Raw genomic sequence first — 21,121 nt, 5'->3', positions numbered from 1 at the left:
CATTTATGTTACTCTTGGACACCCTGTGACCAGTGGAGCTCACTAGCGGCGAGGTGCGATGTGCACGGGGGTGAATGCTGAATGCTTCAAAGGCTTGGCCAGTTATCCGTGTGTGAAAGCCTTTATTCAGTGTTACCAGTGAAGCGGCGATTTAAGAACATTCCAGAACTAGACAAATGCAGGTTCTATTTAGTGTAGCCATGGAATTCAGTATAAACTACTTATTTGGCGAAAAAATTCGTAATTTTCTGTGTTTGCAATATGTTTTGGCATAAAGCAATAGGGATGAACAAATATAGGATCTTTTCGCATGTAGGTAATCTTTATAGTACTTAGACTGGGCGTGCCTATATTTCGTATTTGTTTATTTTAAATTAGTCTATTAGACTAATCGAGGAATCAAACTCATCTCCATATTGTATTGAAAACGGCCATAATAAATTCCGCATAACCCTTTCAATGTCTTCTAAACTTTAACTCTTGTGAAACAATCGGTAGGTCGAGGGCGGCAGGGCACGCTAGGGCTGTCAGACTTGGTTGCTATCAGTGAATAGGCTCGTTAGCTAAATCAGGCCTCCGACTGCCGCCCTGGCCTTAGCCAAGCCACTGGGTCGATTAGCGCGCCCTGTGAGCTGCAGCCAATCAACACCCGCCGAGGCTGAAGCAACCTATATTCGCTAACCGGCTCTAATATTGGCACACTTTTTCAGGGTGGAAATGGAAGATAGATTGTAGGAGGCCCGAATCGGTTAGGTCAGTAAGAATGAAGAAAAACTGGATGGCTAAGTAATATTTTCAGAAATAAGAACAGTCTGCGATACTGTAACATTTTGTGATAATATCGTCGGAGATTGTGCCAGGTGTTGTCGCGGAGTAAGCAAGCCTACTAGAGAAACATGTCAAAACAACACCTCGTATTTTATGACGGCAGTCAAAAAAATATCCTCTACATGGTTACGTCTAGCAGTATTCAGTAGCGTAAAGTGCAATGAATAAAACATGTGAGGCTTGTCACTATCGGATACATTCCGCTCTTGGCCGGATATGCCGTCGAGACATTAAGTACCGTAAAGCACCCATTGTTACCGCACCAGCGCAATAAATAAATCGTTACCAAACTGAAAGTTACATAAATAACTTAGCAGCGAGACCGGCTTCCTTTAATAAATAACGGCGAGGTTTTAAAAACATGGAGAGGAAATTATTGAATAGAGAAAAAGAGGATGAAATGGCTGAGCAAACAAACGGAGTGGATTGAACATCGCGCTCGGACGTGAGGCCACTCGCCGCCGCCGCCGGGAACAATGGCCGTGTGGGGCTGCAGGGTACGTCCCTACACGCTCGCTTCACCTCCTATGAGATTACGGTGAAGTTAACAATTACAAAAAGAATACAGCACATAGATTTTTCAATATAAATTTTCAACAGAAATAATTCCTTCTGATAAAGAGAGAATTCCAATTTATTATACTAACTGTTTTTATTATGCATTTACTCGAACCGTTTGCCCTATAATACACGATAATTATAATTTTAAATGAAATGTGTTGTGACTCTATTTGGTAGCCTTAATTGCGAAGAATAATTACAAGGTGCTAGAGGGTAGAAGCATAATAAAAATGTAAATCATCCATCAACTTTCATGCATTAAATTTTGATAACGCACGAATGGCTGAAAATGTGAGTAACTATAACGTTTATTTTATTTATGCATACGGGTAATATCAAAAGTACCTAATCAAAATCGAAAAGGAATAGGTAACCGAAAGATTTGTTACTTATGTGAGTTTTGAGACTATCACTTCTTCTTACAGCTCGACTAGGGTTTGTTAACAGCCAATAACATCCATACAACCTATATAATATGTTTATTTACACAATAAAAGGATAAAATAACAAATATATACCAGGAGCACAGCATAGTGATCTCCTAATCTGAATATCTGGAATTCGCAAGTGGCAAATTCCCGTCAACACAATACAACAGTAGGCGCCGGGGAGGCAGAGCGCCGCCGCCGACTAATCCTATTGGGAACCAGCTTATGTATGTTTATCTAATGGAAACCGGCACTCCACCTCCGCATCGACCCGCCGACACTAAACTTAAGCTACAGGTGTTTCAGTTACAGAAAACTGTAAGTGGATCAACAGAAATACACCGCATCCAGACAACGGTCCCGATATTTACTGAACAAACACGGACGGCTGAAATGTGGCGTGAAGCCGAGCGTAAACCCGAGATAGAGCTAGCGCAAGATTCCTATGAAATATTACATTTTAAAATAATAGCACAGCCTTTACAGTGTGTTCAGAACGTTCATTCGATTTATACTGGGGAGTTGTGAAGTTGGACACGGCTGAAGTTCCGCGAGTAACTCGTGCGAATAATTTCTGTATCTTTCCTCGGTTTTGTATTGATGGGAACGGTCGAGAGTTTCTACTCTGCTGAGTTTCGATTGTATTGCGGCTCCGCGGATGGACGCAAATAACATTTTTCATGGAAAAATTGAGGAAGAAGAAATTAGATTACGGAGACGGGCAGGGAGCGATGATATCAATGCTTGTGACAAGATTAATTTGAGTCGGGTAGAACATAATAACGTAATGTATCGCTTATTCTGAGAGTGATGTTGTAAGTGGTTCAATTAGGTGTTATGAATATGATTAATAAGTAAAGCGCGTAGTTTGAGCTTAACGAGGCGTCGCTGGAGTCGTTCCAGTGTACTCGCATTACCATAAATAATAACCGATACCTACGGAGTTAGTTAAGCACGTATTAGCAATTAATATCTAGTATGCAGTTTAATTCTCATGCAATTCTGTACTTATAGATCTATGTAGTTGTTAATCGGGGCGAAACACATGAATCTGAAATGAAATTTGTGTTTGCGCCCACTAACGAAAACATTAACAAACATGTTGCCCTTATTAAAATACTATAACTAACGATGATAATATTATATGGTTACAAGTAAATGGTATCCATGTTTAAACACATAGTTGCCGATTCATGTAAAAAAATAGGTAAAAGCTAGCTTACATTTGCTTGTAAAAAAAATATAATTGTTTTAAAAATACATGAAGCCAGTTTATAGGCTCTCACCAGCATATTCATTTCATATTTCAAGTTGCGAAAAAAAAAGTTCAAGCAAATAAAGAGCAACTTGTGAAAGTGCTTTTAACGAAAATCTTGATTTATTATACCCTTGCCCTTTCGGAAGTGGGCCTCGGAATAATCCCCCGCGAGAGAACAGTGGACGTGGAAGATCGGCCGCTAATGCGATCACTTGAACTCCACTTGCACTATCTGTGATGAGATCTGAGCCAAGTGCAACTTCATTATCGAGTTTTTTTTAAGCAGCCATATTAAAAATGCATTTCCGGCGATTTTTTTCGTGTTTATTCACTATTCCCACTCACCACTCTTGTCTACAAGAATGCACTTTAGAGATAAACATAAAAGGCCGCAACAAAATTGGCAGATACAAGTGGCCGCGAGACAGATGTTGCAATTTAAATGGGTTAAGTTATGGCTGCTCGTGTAGGCGGGTTGTTTATCATTAATATCAATATGTAGATCCTGGCTGTGGGATTAGCATAAATGTTTAATGTGGAGCCTCCGTATTAAAATATAGCACTAGTTTACCTTCAGACCGATTGGCGCTAGGCCGGGAGCTGCTCTAACTAAACTTTATAGGCATTCACGACATTGCTGCAGTAAAAGTGGGATAAATGAAGCTTCTGAGGAATTTAAAATTGGAAGCGGCGATTCTTATCGCAAATCGGATCGCTCCGCTGTCGTTGGAGATGCTATCCTCTTCTTGCGCATTTATTTGAGCGAGATAAAATTGCGGTTGAATGGTTAAGGAGTCGATTGGGCGCCTGGGGGGTCATTCTATATAACGAAAAACTAAGTTTCGGAGCGCTGCTGCACGAGCCACGACTCTATCTCGGACTCTAACAGAACAGGTCCCGTTCGTTCGTTTTTCGTCAGTATAGAGTAACCCTCCAGGAGTGGAGATACTGGCTGGCAGGAAGCCATCACCAGACACTTTACAGCAGGAATTACACACCAACCACGCCGTTTATATTTTATGAAGCTCATTTCTCAAGGAATTAATGCCGGCGCGTAGGTAAATTACTTACAACATGACTCAATGGTACGTTTAATTAGAGTCTTATTGCCTACTTAAAAAAATATTTTTTTAGCAGTTAACCAATTACAATTTTACTAGGTGGAACCGATGAGAAATTGACACGGTGATAGATGATATAATTTGGTGTTAACAACATTTTCAGTAATTTATTTCAATAAACAATTCATCCATATAATTACTAAAATCCATATTTCTTTCACCCGGATTCAACGGCTCAACATACACACAGCACAAATAAATGTTAACTTGTTAGAAACGACCTTGACCGAAAACACTTTCAGTCGAAACTGCTGCGAGCTTGAACTTGGGGTATTAGTATTACACAAGTTTCAGACTTTCAGACACAAAAATGAAGCATCAAGGAACATTTAGACCGGGCACCGCTCTGGCAGCGCGCCACGCCCACTCTTGCAAACATTCAACAAAACACAAAATTACAGCTTTGTGGTAAGTGTTATAATAAATTTACTTTCTTTGTTATTTATATACGAGCTTTATTAAATTATGTGGTTAAAAGTGAATCAATTAATGTTCTTTGAGCACGCAAGCAAGCGAATTTTGGACTACTTTCTATGTGAGGGGTAAAAACACCGAGGGTAGAGAACTAGCAGTTTTTTTTATTTATTTGTGGTTTATTGGTTCAGACCTCTTCCTCCTTAAAGATACCTGAATATATATATTACACATACAGACGAATTGAGAACCTGCTCCTTTTTTCGAATTTGGTCAAAAAAACGTAGGCTAGAAATTACCCCATTATCTTTTAGGCAGTCCGCACATTTTGCCGAAGCGCATGCAAAATTCAGTGGCTGTTTAGCGGCCACCAAACCAGCTGGGTAAGGCGATTGAGCGTAGCGATAAAAACACATCGCCAGCTAGAGCCGACGAGGCATGTCGTTAGCTAACTAAATGTGCTAGTCCATTAGCCCGCATCTATAACTAAAGTTGGTCTGATAACAGCTCCCGTAGGATACTCGAGTGGGGGCTGGCGCCTTGCCACGGTGGTATCCAGCACTGTCGAACCCTTGTTACACCTGCCGAGTAGAGTGGTGAGACAGTATCCTCGGCCGAGCCGGTCGGTTGCTAGTAGGGCATGCAATACCGCAATACCGGTATTCGTAATACCGGTATTAGGAGAAAAATTCACGCTTTTTTCAATACCGGTATTGAAAGTTAATACCGGTATTGAAGTAATACCGGAATCGGACTTTTTTAGGCTATAATAAAGCGATTAAGATATAGTATTCCTATGTACTGTGAAAGCGCACTTGTTTCCAACCGTTTGATGCAGTTTTCGGCCGTTTGATATCTAGGTACTGTGGTCCATCCATGCGTAAACGGACACTGGATGTAAAAAAATCTATTACAAAAAACTGAATTTCATTGCTTTTTCTCGTTTTATTTTGACCTATACGACCTTTAATCACAATATATGCCATTTATTACAAGGAATTCTAATACCGGTATTAATACCGGGATCCCGGTATTGAGTTGCAATACCGGAACTCAATACCGGTATTGAAAATAGTTCCGGTATTGCATGCCCTAGTTGCTAGCCGTTCATTGGTCGAGGATCGGTCGAGGATACAGGATACTGTCTCGTCATTCTACTCGGTAAGTGTAATCAGGGTATCTATGCTTGCGGGTGGGCGGCTCCAAGCTATAGTATGTAGGTAGCATAATTCTATGGAATAGTTCTTATTGTTTATCCCGTTCTGTAATTTCGAAATTTGAAAATTTTTGTTTGCGGTCATATTGAATACGCATTAAATAGTATTTAAAAATGTTACGAGCCGAAGGGTATATTATTTTGTTTAAATTAAAATATGTCACCCTTAAAACTTTTATGCAGTGTACCGACCACAAATTTATTATTAAACCGGCATGAGTCGGAAAGCGCCTGGTTCATTCAGCAGGCGACGACGTGCCAGGGGGGTCACTCTATATGACGAAAACTAAGTTTAGGAAAGCTGCTGCGGGAGCCACGACTCTATACCGTTGTGCTTAGCGTGCCGCTTGTACGACAGCTCTCGTTCGTTTTTCGTGAATATAAAGTAACCCTCCAGCAGCGCGCCGCACTGGATCCAACATCTCCATTACGATTTATTGTCATCCCCGCCAACGTATCACTCGGTGAAGCGGGCTCCATTAGCCACTTGCCTGTTGGCGACGCACGTGAGTTTGCATTATCTAGTCGGTAAAAATACCGTCCGAGCGATGCGATGACAAACAGCTGAGATAGTGTGAGGAAAGGCAGAGTGCGGTGGGAGCCCAATTAACATGTTTAAAGACGTTTTTTCCAACATTTTTCGTGTTATACACGGAACACAGACATAATACTTCGTCAATCTTTCTTTATTATTTTCGTGTTGCAAGCTGGAATATTTTTTCCGCGTATTGTAAGACTAGCATCAGTAATCGCCCTCCACCATCAGCTAAACTTTTATTTTTTATCAAACATCACAAGTTATATCATCGAAGTATAATATTTCTGCGGGCTCTTGTCTTGCCCACAAATTAGGTTTTTTATACTACAATCTGCTACACAGAAGTTGGATTATAGCGTCTAAAATAAACGATATAAGAGCGAGAATCAAACGCAAGAAGGAGATATGTGGGTTGCCAATGCTACGTCTATACAAAAAATATTGGACGTTATTACTTCGCAATCGCCATCACCCTCGTGTTTTTTGTACGAATATTCGGGAACTGCTGATAATTATCTTGTAACAAAAAAAACTTTTGTCCCCTTACTAATAACAGAAATTGTGTATTTTAGCCGTAAATATAAGAGCTAGCTGAGTCGTATTGTTCTTGGATAAATATATTACTTATGTACCTAGGTATAACAATACTACTTCATCAAACAAACAAATTTACGATCGAATTGTACTAACAAATCACTAAAATAAATTTTACCTTTTATTACAGCAAGTCTAGACATAATATATGCACTTACTTATTACATAAATCATAGAGATAACAATTCAATTAATTGCTACCAGTAAACTTGCAACTTGCAACCAAGTTGAACGCATAAACAATAAATAAGCCATAGATCACAAGAAAAGACGTTCACAGGAGTATCTTTGCAATTATTAAAACTTATTAATTTATTTGTAATATTCCTATGTAGGCAAAATTAATATAACAGAACGTATTGAAAATACTAATTCTGTCCGATCGACTTCAGATTCCTCAACCTTCGGCATCACGACCGGGCTGCTCACAACAACCCCAACCTGTCGCTGATAAATTTTTAAAAGTCTTTATTATCATAATTAAAATAAAATAAAAATACATACCAACAAACAACCTGTCGCTACGTTCCTTCACATAGGTATCGGCGCTAAATCAGGAACATAACAAAAGCGAGACTGTGTACCGATCTATCCGTAAAAGTTCACACAAGATCCTCGGCGGTCACTCTATATATATATGAACAAAAACTAAGTGGCAGAGTGCTGATGCGAGCCACGACTCTATTACGTTGTATTTAAAATGTTGATTGCACCATAGCTCTCGTTCATTCGTATCTCGTCAGTATAGAGTAACCCTCCAGATACAGGGAGGTACAGTTGCATTTACCGTGGACTGTACCTGGTTTATCCCTCTGTGGTTTGCTAATAATCCGGGGCGACCGTCGTCGGCCGACAATGCACAATAGAAGATTACCAGTTCCCGGGGAAAAGACGGCAAATGGAAATATTGGAAAGGAAAAATACGTAAAAAAACATTATTAATAAAAACTTTTTACTGGTCTCACGAAGATGAAATATATAGCGAACAGAACTATGTAAAGGATTTATTATTATTATTAAAATACTTTATTGCACAATAATAAAATTATGTACATAGGCGAACTTAATGCTAACAGCATTCTCTTCCAGCTAACCTTGGGTGTTGTGGAGAAAGTTATAGGTAGTGCGAAAGACTGAGAGGAAAGATAATTTTGTAAAAATACCTACAAACACTAGAATACACTTACTTGTATATAATACATGTATAATATATATATATATATTCGTTGGTAGGTGATCAGAATAAAAATATCATCATGATAGTTGAAACATGCAGGCACAAAATTTTTGAGTACTATTTTTGTGTCAAATAAATATACACTCACGAGCAACGAAAAAGTTTCACTGACATATGAAACGCCAATGGCAGGTGGAACTTTTTCATTGTACGTGAGTGTATTAGATTCTAGTCACTACTAACTAAATTTCCGAGCAAACTTTGGTTAATATTGTGTCAATGTAACACTTCTGTTGCAGCGGGACTGAAACATTCTGTGCAGAAGCGACTCTGAAAAAAAATCAGCAGTCCCCAATTGGCCAAGGAAAGTTTAAATGGGATAGAGCTGTACAATTTTAAAATCGTTTAGGGACTATTTCAACTAGTCCCTAAACGATTTAAAAATTGTCGTGTTTAAAATTTCGGTGTCCAGCTATTGCGAAAAATCAGATTATATATCCAGACAAAATATATAATAAAAACGAGTACAGTTAGCTGTAGTCAAGGCTCTTACTCAAGTTCTCAAAATCTGCGGTACCAATATGGCACAGCTTGAAACTTATAAATGCACATACTCTTTGAACGTGGGTAGTTTTTCATATTTTTATAATCCAATTTCATTTCAGAATAAAAGCTCAGACGTTATTACTGATTCAACGTGTCGCTACCGCTAACTACCTACCACTTGGATATTTTATTACTTTCGTGCTCAAACTTAAACGAAATAAATTTTAAATCAGAGTGTGTTTTAATAAATATTCCTGCATAAAACTCAAGATTAAGTAAATTTTCTGGTCCTAGATTATAAATATGCTCGTAAATAAGATAAGCTAATTAACGAGATACAAATCGATAGGAGATAAATGGATGAAATGCGATAACATTAAAATAGAAGAACATCTGCGATAATATAATTTAATCTCTCTCGGCGGCTGATTATAATATAATTAATTAAATTAATGGGCTCCTGTAGTCTTCTGCTATTTATGTGTTAATAGTAACTGTCGTGCAAGATAAACATAGATACGTAAGTGAGATATAGCATGATACAACAGATTAAAAAGAGTTCTTTAAATTACGTGAGTATATTAATTTTTATTTATAAAGCATTATATTCTACCAACTTTGAGTCGCAAGTAGATATTTGTACAGGGCAAATCCTCGTGTTCATACGGGTACGATTTTAAACGAAGAATCCTTAAAAACAAAAATAACCCAACCGGATCAATAATTTAAAATTTCAGCCAGGAACCGAAATATAATCCGCAAAGCCAGCCACAGGGCCTCCGCCGGACCGGTCTAATTCACGCCGTCTCCTCCGCGACCCTCCACCGTATTACGGTTTCTACATGCGAACCGAATTACTTCTTTTTTCCTCGCATTTCCACTTTGATGAAAACCTTTATTGCGGTAATCCCCGCGCCGGGGCCGCCAGATTATTCTATTTTTTGTGAAAAGATTTCGCTCTGTTAATTAATCAGTGAACGGCTTAAGTTGCCGTGAGGATGGCGGGTTTATACCCGAGACGGTCGCTTTGCAAAAATGAAAGGATCTCTCAGTCGAGAAGGATATAGTGTTAGCTGAGGGAAATTGCATCACAGACTATTATGGCTTAAAGCCCTTTGTTTACAGCGATGCGAAAACTACCGCACGCACGTAGTAGCCTGGTAAATATTAGCAGTGCACGTCCGTGATTACACGATATGTTTGTAGGTGTAATCCAGACAAGCGAGGGGTTCAGCGGTCGTTTATGTGTGAAGATCTTTGCTTAACAAATTACCTTGATGTTATATTTATTTATTTATATTTTTCCATTTTCTATGTTAACAGTAAAATAGTTTTAGATGGCCAGTCTTAGCAGATTCAGATTCTTTAAAGGTAATAAACTTTTAATGTACCTACCTATGTATTTGTATTTTAATTTAGAAGTAAGTTAGTTAGGAACGTAGGTATCATCTCGTTACTGCATAAGCTAGGGATACAGGGTGTTTATAATGACTCCACACAAGCCTTTATTACTGAAACCGCTTTCACATCGCAAATTGACCTCTATAAAAGCAGGCAGCTGCCATTCTGCGCAGTAGTAATTAGTTTTATAGTGTTAACGTCCAAAGTTGAACAACTAACAGGCCCTTTGTGGACCGACAGACAAAACCGTTTTGTACAGCCACGGACGAAATAATGTTATGGAGTATAGGTGTAAGTTTATTTACACAAATATTGTTAATATTAATTAGGTATGTGAAGAGTTCTCGAGTGGAGAACACGAACAGGAAAACGCAGAGTGGGACGCCCTCCTGCCCACTAGACTGACGACCTCAGGCGGGTAGCCGGTAGTGGTTCGATGAGGAAGGCCAAGGACCGAGTGTTGTGGCGCTCCTTGCGAGAGGCCTATGTCCAGCAGAGTGGATGATTATTGGCTGATGATTATGATGTGAAGAGTGTTAATATACACAAATAACAAATGAAAGATTCAAGTGGGTACTAATTTTAAGGTTCACGAGGTAACCTACTTTCCTTCCCTAACTTGATGCATGGACATAAGAAATGCTTCTTCTTCATTTCTGCGTGTCGGCAACACACAATAGCGCTAGACTATGGCCGGCGTAATTTATGTGGTGTATAATAAAGTTATATTTTATTCTATTCTAGGGCTCGCCTCCTCCGTTGCGAAAGGATTGGCCAATCAGATTCAGAGAAGCGTCAGTAGCTGACTGCACAGGCGTATATAAGGAACAGGCTTTAATAAATGCTAGAGTAACAGAAAACTCTTAATTCTATTAAATGGCTATATTACAGCTGGTGTTATGCAGTAACTATGTACTCTATAAATCACAATATTACAGAATATCTGCAGTCTTTTACAAATTGACCTATCTCCGCAGAGCGATCAAACAAAAACGGCCCCGGCATTATACGGATAATCCGGCCAAGTTGGACAAAGTTAACGCATTCAGGGAATCGGACGGTTTGCCCTGCGATTGTTTCAACTTAAGCTACTTTGCTGAAAAGACCTCCTAGTGGGGTTGAATAAGTTATTTTATTGTGTCTACGTAACTGGCGGGGTTATAATAGTGTAACTTAACTACACTCGCGAGCAACCAAATCGACTCAAGCCTTGACGGCGCAAACATACATTAATACAAGTAAAATTATGAATAGAAATAATAAAAATGATATGTCATTTAAAAGCTTAAGATGTCAGCTTTAATTTGATATCATTATTATTGAAATCCATTCATCATTTTTGAAATAAATGATGTCTGAACGCAATTGTAGGAAAAACGGGAATTTAGGAAAAAAGGGTATGGGTATCGTATTATACAAATTAAACAAAAAATGTTAAGATAAAAATTTATTTATTTAAATCAATACTTTGTATTGCCCCCTCTTGCCCTAATTACAGCCTGCAGCCTGTTTCTCATAGACCTTATCAACTTTTTGACAGTTTCCTGAGGAATGCCGTCCCACTCCTCTAATAAAGCTGTCTTCAGCTCGTCCACGCTTGCAGGGACTGGATTCCTGGCCCGAACTCTTCTTTTGAGCTCGTCCCATAAGTGTTCGATGGGATTCAGGTCAGGACTGAGCGCAGGCCAGTCCATCGTGCGCAATTCCTTCTCTCTCAGAAACTGCCGACTGACTCGTGCCGTGTGGCAGCGGGCATTGTCGTGCATTAGCACGAAGTCTTCACCGACAAATTCTGCATAGGGCACAACATGACCGAGTAGAATGTCGGTGATGTACCGATCAGCTGTTAACCCGCCTCCTCGGCCGCCTCCAGGCACGAAAACAAGTGCGGTTTTTCCCTCTAGAGAAATACCAGCCCACATCATGCAGGAACCGCCGCCATATGCTACTGTTTCAGCGAAACAACATTGGGCAAATCGTTCCCCCGGACGCCGGTAGACCCGGCCTCTCCTGTCACTGCCATGCAGACACACTCTGCACTCATCAGTAAACAGGACCGACCGCCATTGCGCAATGCTCCAATCGAGATGCTCTCGAGCAAACTGAAGACGCGCTTGTCGGTGGCCTGCAGTCAATTTGGGGCCTGATGCAGGTCTTTTTGGTGTCAAGTTGGCTTCCTTCAAGCGTCTTCTCACTGTCCACTCGCTGACAGCCACTTGTCGTACACGTCTCAGTTCTTGCTGCACATCAACGCCCGTAAGGTGTCGATTGCGCAGCGAGGTTGAGACAATGAAGCGGTCGTCTCTCTCTGAAGTGCAGCGGTGGCGGCCCGTTCTTGGTCTTCGATTGAAGGCACCAGTCTCTTGGAACCGTCTGTATACTCGGGATACAGCAGACTGGCTCAAGTGGAGCTGGGCAGCGACTGCTCGCTGACTTAACCCTTGTTGCAGCAAGGCAACAACTTGAGCAGCTTCTTCTGGTGTGGTATCCATGGGTTTGCGAAAACAAGGAATACAATGCAACGAGATGTGTACCGGTCAACTTGCAACAAGCGACTGATAAGGTACACCGGATGTGGAAAGGTTTTATAGCGGGATCAGGTAGCGCAAGGCGTGGATTCCTAATGAGGTAATTAACACTGACGGGCAATTAAAATGCGTCATTAAATCTGCGCTTAGTTTTTTTTTATGGTATTGATCTTAATTGAAAGCCTAATTCTTCAGCTTTCGAATGACATATCACTTTTATATTTACCATTTATCGTTTTAGGAAAATCAATGTATATGTGCGCCGTGAAGGCTTGAGTCGATTTGGTTGCTCGCGAGTGTAGTTAGTCTAACTGGAGATTTTGATTAGCCAAGTCGCAAAAGCAGCTTAAAATGATTACCGAGAGGGATGATTTAGTTCTGTAGGCTTTACGGCAGATTAAGCTTACGCTTTTGGCAAAATATGAAAGAATAACTTTCCTCTTAGGATTGAACCACCATCAATTTACCAAAAGTAAGCACAAACATGAAAAAAGTCATTTAAAAATATGAATTTGTGTCTGCGTTAGAGCGTGCATTGTAACGTTTCGCCCCTAACGCCTGCCTACTTAACGGATTTACTAAGAAGATATTTGAAAACACCTAACAAAACTAACTTGAGTGAAATAAGAGTGAAACAAATACTGCTTGGCCATGAAACATCCAGGGAACCCCTACGTTGTGTGTAACCCAATAAACGAAAGATAGTGAATTAAATAAAACTATGACCTAGAACTGATTACATACTTCCTACCAGCCTATAATTATTGACCTATATACTTCAACCTTGATGTATAACTTTTATTTGTATGATAACTACATATTTACAGGTAAGTACATAAGGATAATAATATAGATACTTAATAATTTTTTTTTGGTGTTGGTTAATAAGGGAAGCCCCTCCATACGCTTTGTAGGCCTTGATCACTACACCCGATTGAATCAATATATAAGACTCTAAAATAGATAAATAATAGCAAATATTCAATCGGAGCCCTCGTGGAACACAACCATTGACTTGGACATTCCTCCAACCAACTTATTAATCACTTCCCTTGCTCCTAACTTATATATTTACATGGTTTGTCTTTATGTTCATGTAAATAAATCAACATGAATACATGTTGTCAAAGCTAAAGGGGACAATTTTATTTATAATCATAAATTAACTGAAACTAGAATAGTTCAATAATTTATAGTATAATAACTTTATTAAATCATGAATTTCATAATAGATAAGTATTTGAAAATATAATAATATGACTCTAATTTTGTAGCCAAGTGGGAAGTGATTTATTATTTTAAAAGATTAAATATATAATATGAAATAGTGAATATTCTTTGATCTTATTAGAATATAGGATAAATGTTATGATATAGTGAATATTATATAATCTTATTCAAATATATTATAAATAGTTGTAATAAATATATCCTAGCTAACTTTATTCCTACTATGTCCTTGCTATCCTTTTTTACATAAGAATTTATTGCTTTAACAAGGAAACAAATACTTCTGTTGGTTAAAATTTACATAACTTTCTGAAAATATGCAAATTGGACAGGAATCTGATCTACCTTCAAGCTATTTGTATTTATTGAGCAATATAGGACCAGAAATGATTTAGTTTAAGTATCTAGAACCCTTATTTGTGATATCTTGACACTTATTAGAGTAAATTTCTCCGTCAATCAATTCTTTCCCTGCGCTGTTACTTGTTTTTAAACTCAAAGTCAAATAATCTTCTCTGCCATATAGATACTACAATAAATCATCTTTGAAAAGCTTATCTGAGTATGTATCTACTTTATTCTTTGAATAATTACTATAGCATAGATTCTATAGAAGTATTTATTTACCTAATGAAAAATCAATAATTTGAACAAAGATCCATAGAACAAATTTGAAGGTAGGTGTATATTTTTTATTTGATAAGAATTTATTATTTTTGAAGTAAGATCTATTGTCAGGTTTTAGTTATTTGATAATCATCATCATCATCACCAGCCCGCATCTGCCCACCGCTGGGATTAAGCCTCAGATATTATTTATGATAAAGTAACTACTTTCCCCATCCTAACCATGAAGTTACCCGCCTATTTGTTGTGGGTAATGTGTAGGTTTTCTCTAGCTAACTAAATACTGGATGAGCGACGTAGGAGACCTTTAGTGTACCTATCTAATCCCTATACCAGTGTGATGGGAATTGCAGCCGTGGGTTAGCGTCCTTCAAGAAATAAAGTGTAGGTATAACTTCTCAATCATATACGAGAGACAAAAAGTAAATAGAAAGGTGACTTAGCTTCGCACACGGTGTTCCGCCTCGGCTCCACGCGCCTGGTCCTCAAGCTCCCACGGCACCGATCACTCCCTCCATCTGACCGTCTGCTCACCACGGCTGCTCACAAAAAAGTGAAGAGTGCCCACGCGCTGCTCGCTTACGTGGATCATATCGTCTACCCTCAACTCGCCGATATCCATATTAAGGCTCACCTACACTCAGAATAATTATCTTGATTATTCTGTGAATCGAAATCGGTACAACAAAGCTTGGCACGAAGTTAGCCGACACCCTGAATGATTTCATAGACTACTTTTTCAAAAATCCCACGGGAAAATCCTTCCAAAGCGTAACAAATCCCACGGAACATCCAGTCGTAGTTTAAATTCATTATTTGCGAAATCGTTAATGTTTCGGCATTGATGGAACATTACAGCATACCTGTCGATTAGAGTATTTCAAGAGGATAGGGTTGTCACACGTTTCACAATTCGAAAAGTATCCATCTACTATGCTATACATGTATGAATACTATCCTTATAAATATGTCAGCAATGCCGTATTTGCTTTTAACGGTTGAATAAATGAATGATTTAATTAATCATATATATGTGTCTAGTTATTTCGGAGTCGATTTGCAGGATCCCACGTGTGGTGGCAACCCTGGGGAAAGCTTCCAGCGATATTTCTGGACGACCTGTCACCCGCGCCGAGCTGCTACCGCTAACGGGACTAGTATGAATACGAGATTCACAACGAGATATTTAGATAACTAAGTAGGTATTATGCTATTATGATCCTATCAACCAACAGGACGAATATAATTTGATACATCAGAATTCAACTGGGATACGTACGGTGGCCTGCGCCTAAAAGTATACAGGCGGAGTTTTTAAAATAGCGATCCCTGATGATGAAGGGACCAGCTACATCTGTTATAAATCCGGGGACGTGTTGTGTGTGATATGTGTAGCAGTGGTGTTTATGTGGATGTGCTTGAGCAGCATGTGAGCTTGAGATCGCTATTTTAAAAACTCCGTAGGCCACCGTACATAGAATAACGACCTTATGTCATTGTAACAACATACATATACATAAAATACATAATTCATACAGCCAGCCGCAAAAAGACAGATAGCCATGCGTTATTCGTCAGCCGTAGAAACGCAGCAGTCAGCAGTTCAAACGCCGCGCATTGCTCCTTTAATCTCGCGAAGACGCAAAAAGTGTCGTACTTTTTGCAAACAGACGTAGGAAGCCGTAGCGGAGACGAACGGGCATCGAGTTACAAAGTCAATAAACACCGAGGAGTGAGCCGGCTAAGTATAGCCTCGCGTGACTGCGCCGCCCGAACACAATAGAATTTCGTTACATAACACCCGAGGAACCCGTTTCCTCTCCATGATGGCTCCATTTACACGGGCCGAGGCATTAATAAAGTTAGCACTTAGTTGTGACACATCACGACATGTTGATGAACAATCATCATCCGCGGTAATAGCGGGGGAGGAGTCGAAACGCAGCGAGTGCTGAACACCGGACGCGCCGGTGTTATAAACATTAACTGATCTTGTAGCGAGCATTAACTTGCTGTTCGTTATCTAGAGAACACTGTGGTAGAGGAGCACTATCGGAACATCTTCACCCCTAAACGTGCCTGCAGTGCCTAATTTATAATGCATCCGTTAATGCAACAAAGTCTTAATAATGCATCCGTTGTCGGGAGACGCGCCGCGCGTGCTAACGACCCGCCATTTACACGCAGCGGCAGCGGCAGCGGTGCCAAGCCCCATACAGACACAAACATATATTTATTTATACGACAGTTTTTTCGACATCCTCAATTCGACGTGTTAACTTGTCGAATGCGAGATGAAAAAATCTGACAACCCGAGTGCGCGCGCCTTGAATTTAAAAGCAGTTTTCGTTTCATGCCACATTTTCAGCTGCAAATATTTCTTATACTGGCTAACGAAGCTCCGTAGCTGAAAATTACAAATAAAATTCAAAATAATAACTTTGAGCGAGAACGAAACTGAATTACAAAGTTTCGAAACCTTTTTCAAAAAAAGAGTAAATGAAGCTTGTAGACGTCTTTTTGCGATGAAATAACTTCCAAACTGTTATTATTTATTCTTATTTAATTTAATACAAAATGCCTTCGCAATGAGATCAAGATAAACAAAAGAGATCCCTGGGGGTTGTTTGTATATTTTTAATTTTCTGCTTGTTGAACAGGCATCAGAATCACAGCTTTTTGTTGAGAGAAACATATCTTACGGGTGAAATGCGTCACGTCCATCAACGCGGCTGTGTTCCAAATTATGTACCCCCCCAAAAAGGGGGTAAGTTTTTATTGTAAGCGTGTCTGATTGAAACGTTCCCGCCTCAATCAGTAACCAATCGCACGACGGGCGAGCACGCACAGACAATAGGCGCGCTACCCGCCGCCGCCGCCGCCGCGGGCGTGGCTCATTATTGCAAATCTTCACTGTCAGAGGAATCCCTTTGTCTGTTCGTCACGCGTCGACTCGATCGATGACTGTTCAAACGGCGTCAACGAGCCTCAGCCTCAACAGCCGACAGCCGCACGAGGGCCGCGGCGGCGGCGCCGACACACTCGCAAACATTTCAACGAGCTTAGCCAAGCGGGAATAGTTCCCATTGTAGCGGTAAGTGCCCGTTGAATTCCGACATGTGCTCGCTTGGAACTCGGGAATGGATTTGAGGTGTCATATGGTACACATAAAACAACTATCAACGTACGGGCTCCTCGTGGGAACTGTAATTTGGGAGTCACCATCTGACTGTCAAATGAACTGTGGAATGGAATGATGCTGACTTAAATTGCGCATTTACTATGTGATCGTCTGTTGAAAGTATGAGATAATTAAAACGTGGTGAATGAGTGCGTGTTGTGTGAGTGTCTGCACCGACGCGCGACGCCGCCGCCGCTTCGCTAGACGACATCAAAGCGCGTGCGATGCCAACCACCTCAACACTCCGCCACGACGGACTACGCATGCACTTCTACACACACCCTTCCATTCCTTAACATTCCGGTATAAAATATTTAAAAAACTCAAAGCGCTTATTAAAAAGAAAAAAATAAGCTTTACGACCATTAATTTCTTCTTTAATAATTAAACGGTGGTTCCATTTTATACATGTACTTAAATGGCTGTTGGATTAAAATGTTAATGGACAACATGGCTTTATCACCTTCAATTCATATTTAGAATGACAACGGAATACTAAACTTAGTTTACGCAGGACACGGGCAGCGAATTGAGCATGACCAACTAATGAGGGGCTCCAAAGAGGCTTTCCAACAACATACGGCTGACTGATATTGGCGCTATACAATTCTGTTTACTTTCAGCAAAAATCTTTATTCCACGCCGCGCTCAAAGCTCAATGGTCTAGATAGAAGTCTTGGAAGAGTTGGAGCAATTTAAAAAGTAGTTTGAGACGACGCTTCTCTCGGCGCATTTGCATCTCGATGCAGTTTTAAAATTCCCGGCGTCCCGGCGTCCGACATATGTCATTAAGCGCAGTTCACACCGGAAGCGGCGCGCGTGACGTCGCCGCCTCCGCAGAATGCGCCCCAACGTGACTGGAACCTCGAATCGTCTATTGACGGCCTCGGAGTATGCCAGCACCATTATGTACGTCCCTCCACCCTGACAATAAGTGAGGAGGCAGACGTGGCAGGAAGTATCGCATGGTGGTCCCGTATAGTGCTACACCTCGTAAGGACGCTACGGGGTACACGCTTGTACCTCATCACACGGGTTGCCGGGGTACACGCCATTACAAATGCGACTGGAAATTGGTTTACACGCACAAAGGAGCAGTAAGATTGGATAATCCCGTCTGCTGATTCAACAAAGGTAACTCGAGCCGGGAGCTTCCCTCCGCGATGGGATGGGCTTCGCTTTCTCATTAATCAAATTCAATTATTATGCCTTTCCTCAATACAATTTTCAATTAATATGTTAAACATCTAACATTCAAAATGGATTGCCTAACTGTATCTCCACGAGAATAAGGTTCCAACGAATCAAAATATTAAACATACAAATACATACAACGATGATAAATGTTTTAATCAAAAAAACGCTTTTAGTGTCAAACAAATATTGTGATTACGACACAAAGCCGATACCGTGGGCTATGCAAAGCAAGACTGAACAAGTGACAAGTTACTGTCCAAACATCATCGTCCTAAATGGTGAAAGCCCACATAACAGTTTAGGAGGCGCGGTTAATGGGTTTTATACAACGGAGCTGGTAAACAACTTGACGCCGCCCGGTCACTCCATACTCATTCCAATTTTGGAATTATAAGCAAAGCCACTAAATAATTTTAACGAGACAAGATTGGTGTATTTATTAAAACATATTATTATATATTATAGTCATTTAAATCGTTAACTCTAGCGCCTCATATAAACACGTTCATTCCAAATTAATAAAGCTTGTCGAAATTTGAATATAGAGATGAAGATTTTTTAAACTGTTCCATATTCATACTTATTGAAATTATTTTCTCACGGAATCAAACTTGCAGCTATAACATGAGATCTTAACTATGAGGCTATAATTCACTGCTCTGATGTTCGTTAGAATGTTGTTAGAATGTCACAAACATTTTAATTGATGATATTTTAAAACAGCATGCCTATCTACCTACCTACATTATAATGTACCTTAATATGAAAAGTTTGTAATTATATTAATGGCATAGCCATAAAATATGTGTATAAGTATAGATTTATACTTGAAACAATGCTTACTCTGTAGTGGCCTATACATTTCCTCCGAATAGAATGCGTTACAAAGCTCAATTAAATGGCTATGCAAGTCTGGAACCCGACACCGATATCGCCCCGGGATCGCTGCAACTAGTTATCGTTTTCGATTCTGAAACTCGATCGGCAATCAGCTTTAATCGTTGCACCAATTAGTATCGTTTAAGAAACTGTTCGGGATCGAGTTATTGCTACTCGACAAGACAAAGATTTGTTTTCCAGATGGGCTCAATTTGGAAGCATCATCTATAACTACTAGTTGCTTTTTTAATCTTATTGTTCTTCAAGTTGACTCATTAGTAATGCCTGCGGCTTACTGCTGAGTTGTTCGTAAAAGGAATTGTCTTTTTAAGATTATAGATAAGGCAATCCAGTCATTATTGGGACCAGTTCAAGAGCAAAAACTCAAACGCGAAAACCACATATCTACAGCGATGATATTAATAATAGGAGTTGGTATTATTGTATTGAACACGATGCTAGTTGCTGTCCGCGTGACATGGTGCAGGTTGGTCAGTGCAACTTTACGAATACGGTATTCAGGATCCCTGCCATGCCAACCGAAGCTTTGTAGCGATGGGTTAGAGGTGGACAGGATTGAGAAGGTGGATTGGGTCCCAAGGTTGCGTCGGGCGCATCCCCGCTACAGCGTGGGAACGCGGCGCTCCGCACTCCAGGTGCGTTCCGAAATCGTATTTCACCATAGACCGGTCTGTTTGGTAATTACCACGCTCTTTATTAATGTTAATGTAAATAGGCATTATGGCCGCCAGGCTTGATTAACTTTTATTGCGAGTGTACACGACATCGCCGCTGCGCTCACACTAAGCATCGCATCCCCTTGAACTTGGCGCGGCATTCACGTGTCGGCGGCGCCATTAGAATTTCATGAGTCGCTTCTCAGAATCGACTCGATTCAGAATTTAACTGTTGATTCTTTTAAAATAATACCCTTTTTGCCACTTTCGGAAGTGTCGGTGATAGCATCTCAATAAGTGTTCGTAAATAGTTTACTACCGTTAGCTTCTTCAAAATTAAAGATGAAAGGTTTATTGATACTAAAATTTTACGTCGAGTAACTCGGGAGCCCCGAAGATTACCGTGAGGATGAATTATGTAAAACACGAGCGAAACAGTTCCAGTGGAGTCATAAATAACAAGCTCTACAAAAAAGTCGAATTCAGACTTTTCGGAGCAATAAACGAAATTGCTTCGTGTCGTGCGCGGAAATTATCAAACACAGCGATCGATCGCAGCTCGCAACGCAAGTATCTCTCGGGAAGATTACTACCAAACAGATATGAATATTACACAAAAAGTATTATTAATTAAATCAATTCTCTATTCGAATTTTAATCAAACAGAATTGATAACCGCATTATTATCATACATAAGCACGATAACCTCCGTTGCAAAAG

At 40.0% G+C, this 21,121-nt stretch overlaps 1 protein-coding gene across 1 annotated transcript in view; it reads right to left on the bottom strand.

Annotated features, from left to right (window-relative positions):
* Positions 1-21,121, bottom strand: part of LOC105386115 (heparan-sulfate 6-O-sulfotransferase 2) — a 57,791-nt gene that overhangs the window by 14,447 nt on the left and 22,223 nt on the right. The gene's annotated exons all lie outside the window — the stretch shown is intronic.

The sequence above is a fragment of the Plutella xylostella genome, chromosome 15 (assembly GCF_932276165.1).
Source record: "Plutella xylostella chromosome 15, ilPluXylo3.1, whole genome shotgun sequence".
In the NCBI taxonomy this organism is placed as follows: domain Eukaryota; kingdom Metazoa; phylum Arthropoda; class Insecta; order Lepidoptera; family Plutellidae; genus Plutella; species Plutella xylostella.
Note: the sequence above shows the minus strand (reverse complement) of the source record. Positions and strands in the feature narration are given on the sequence as shown.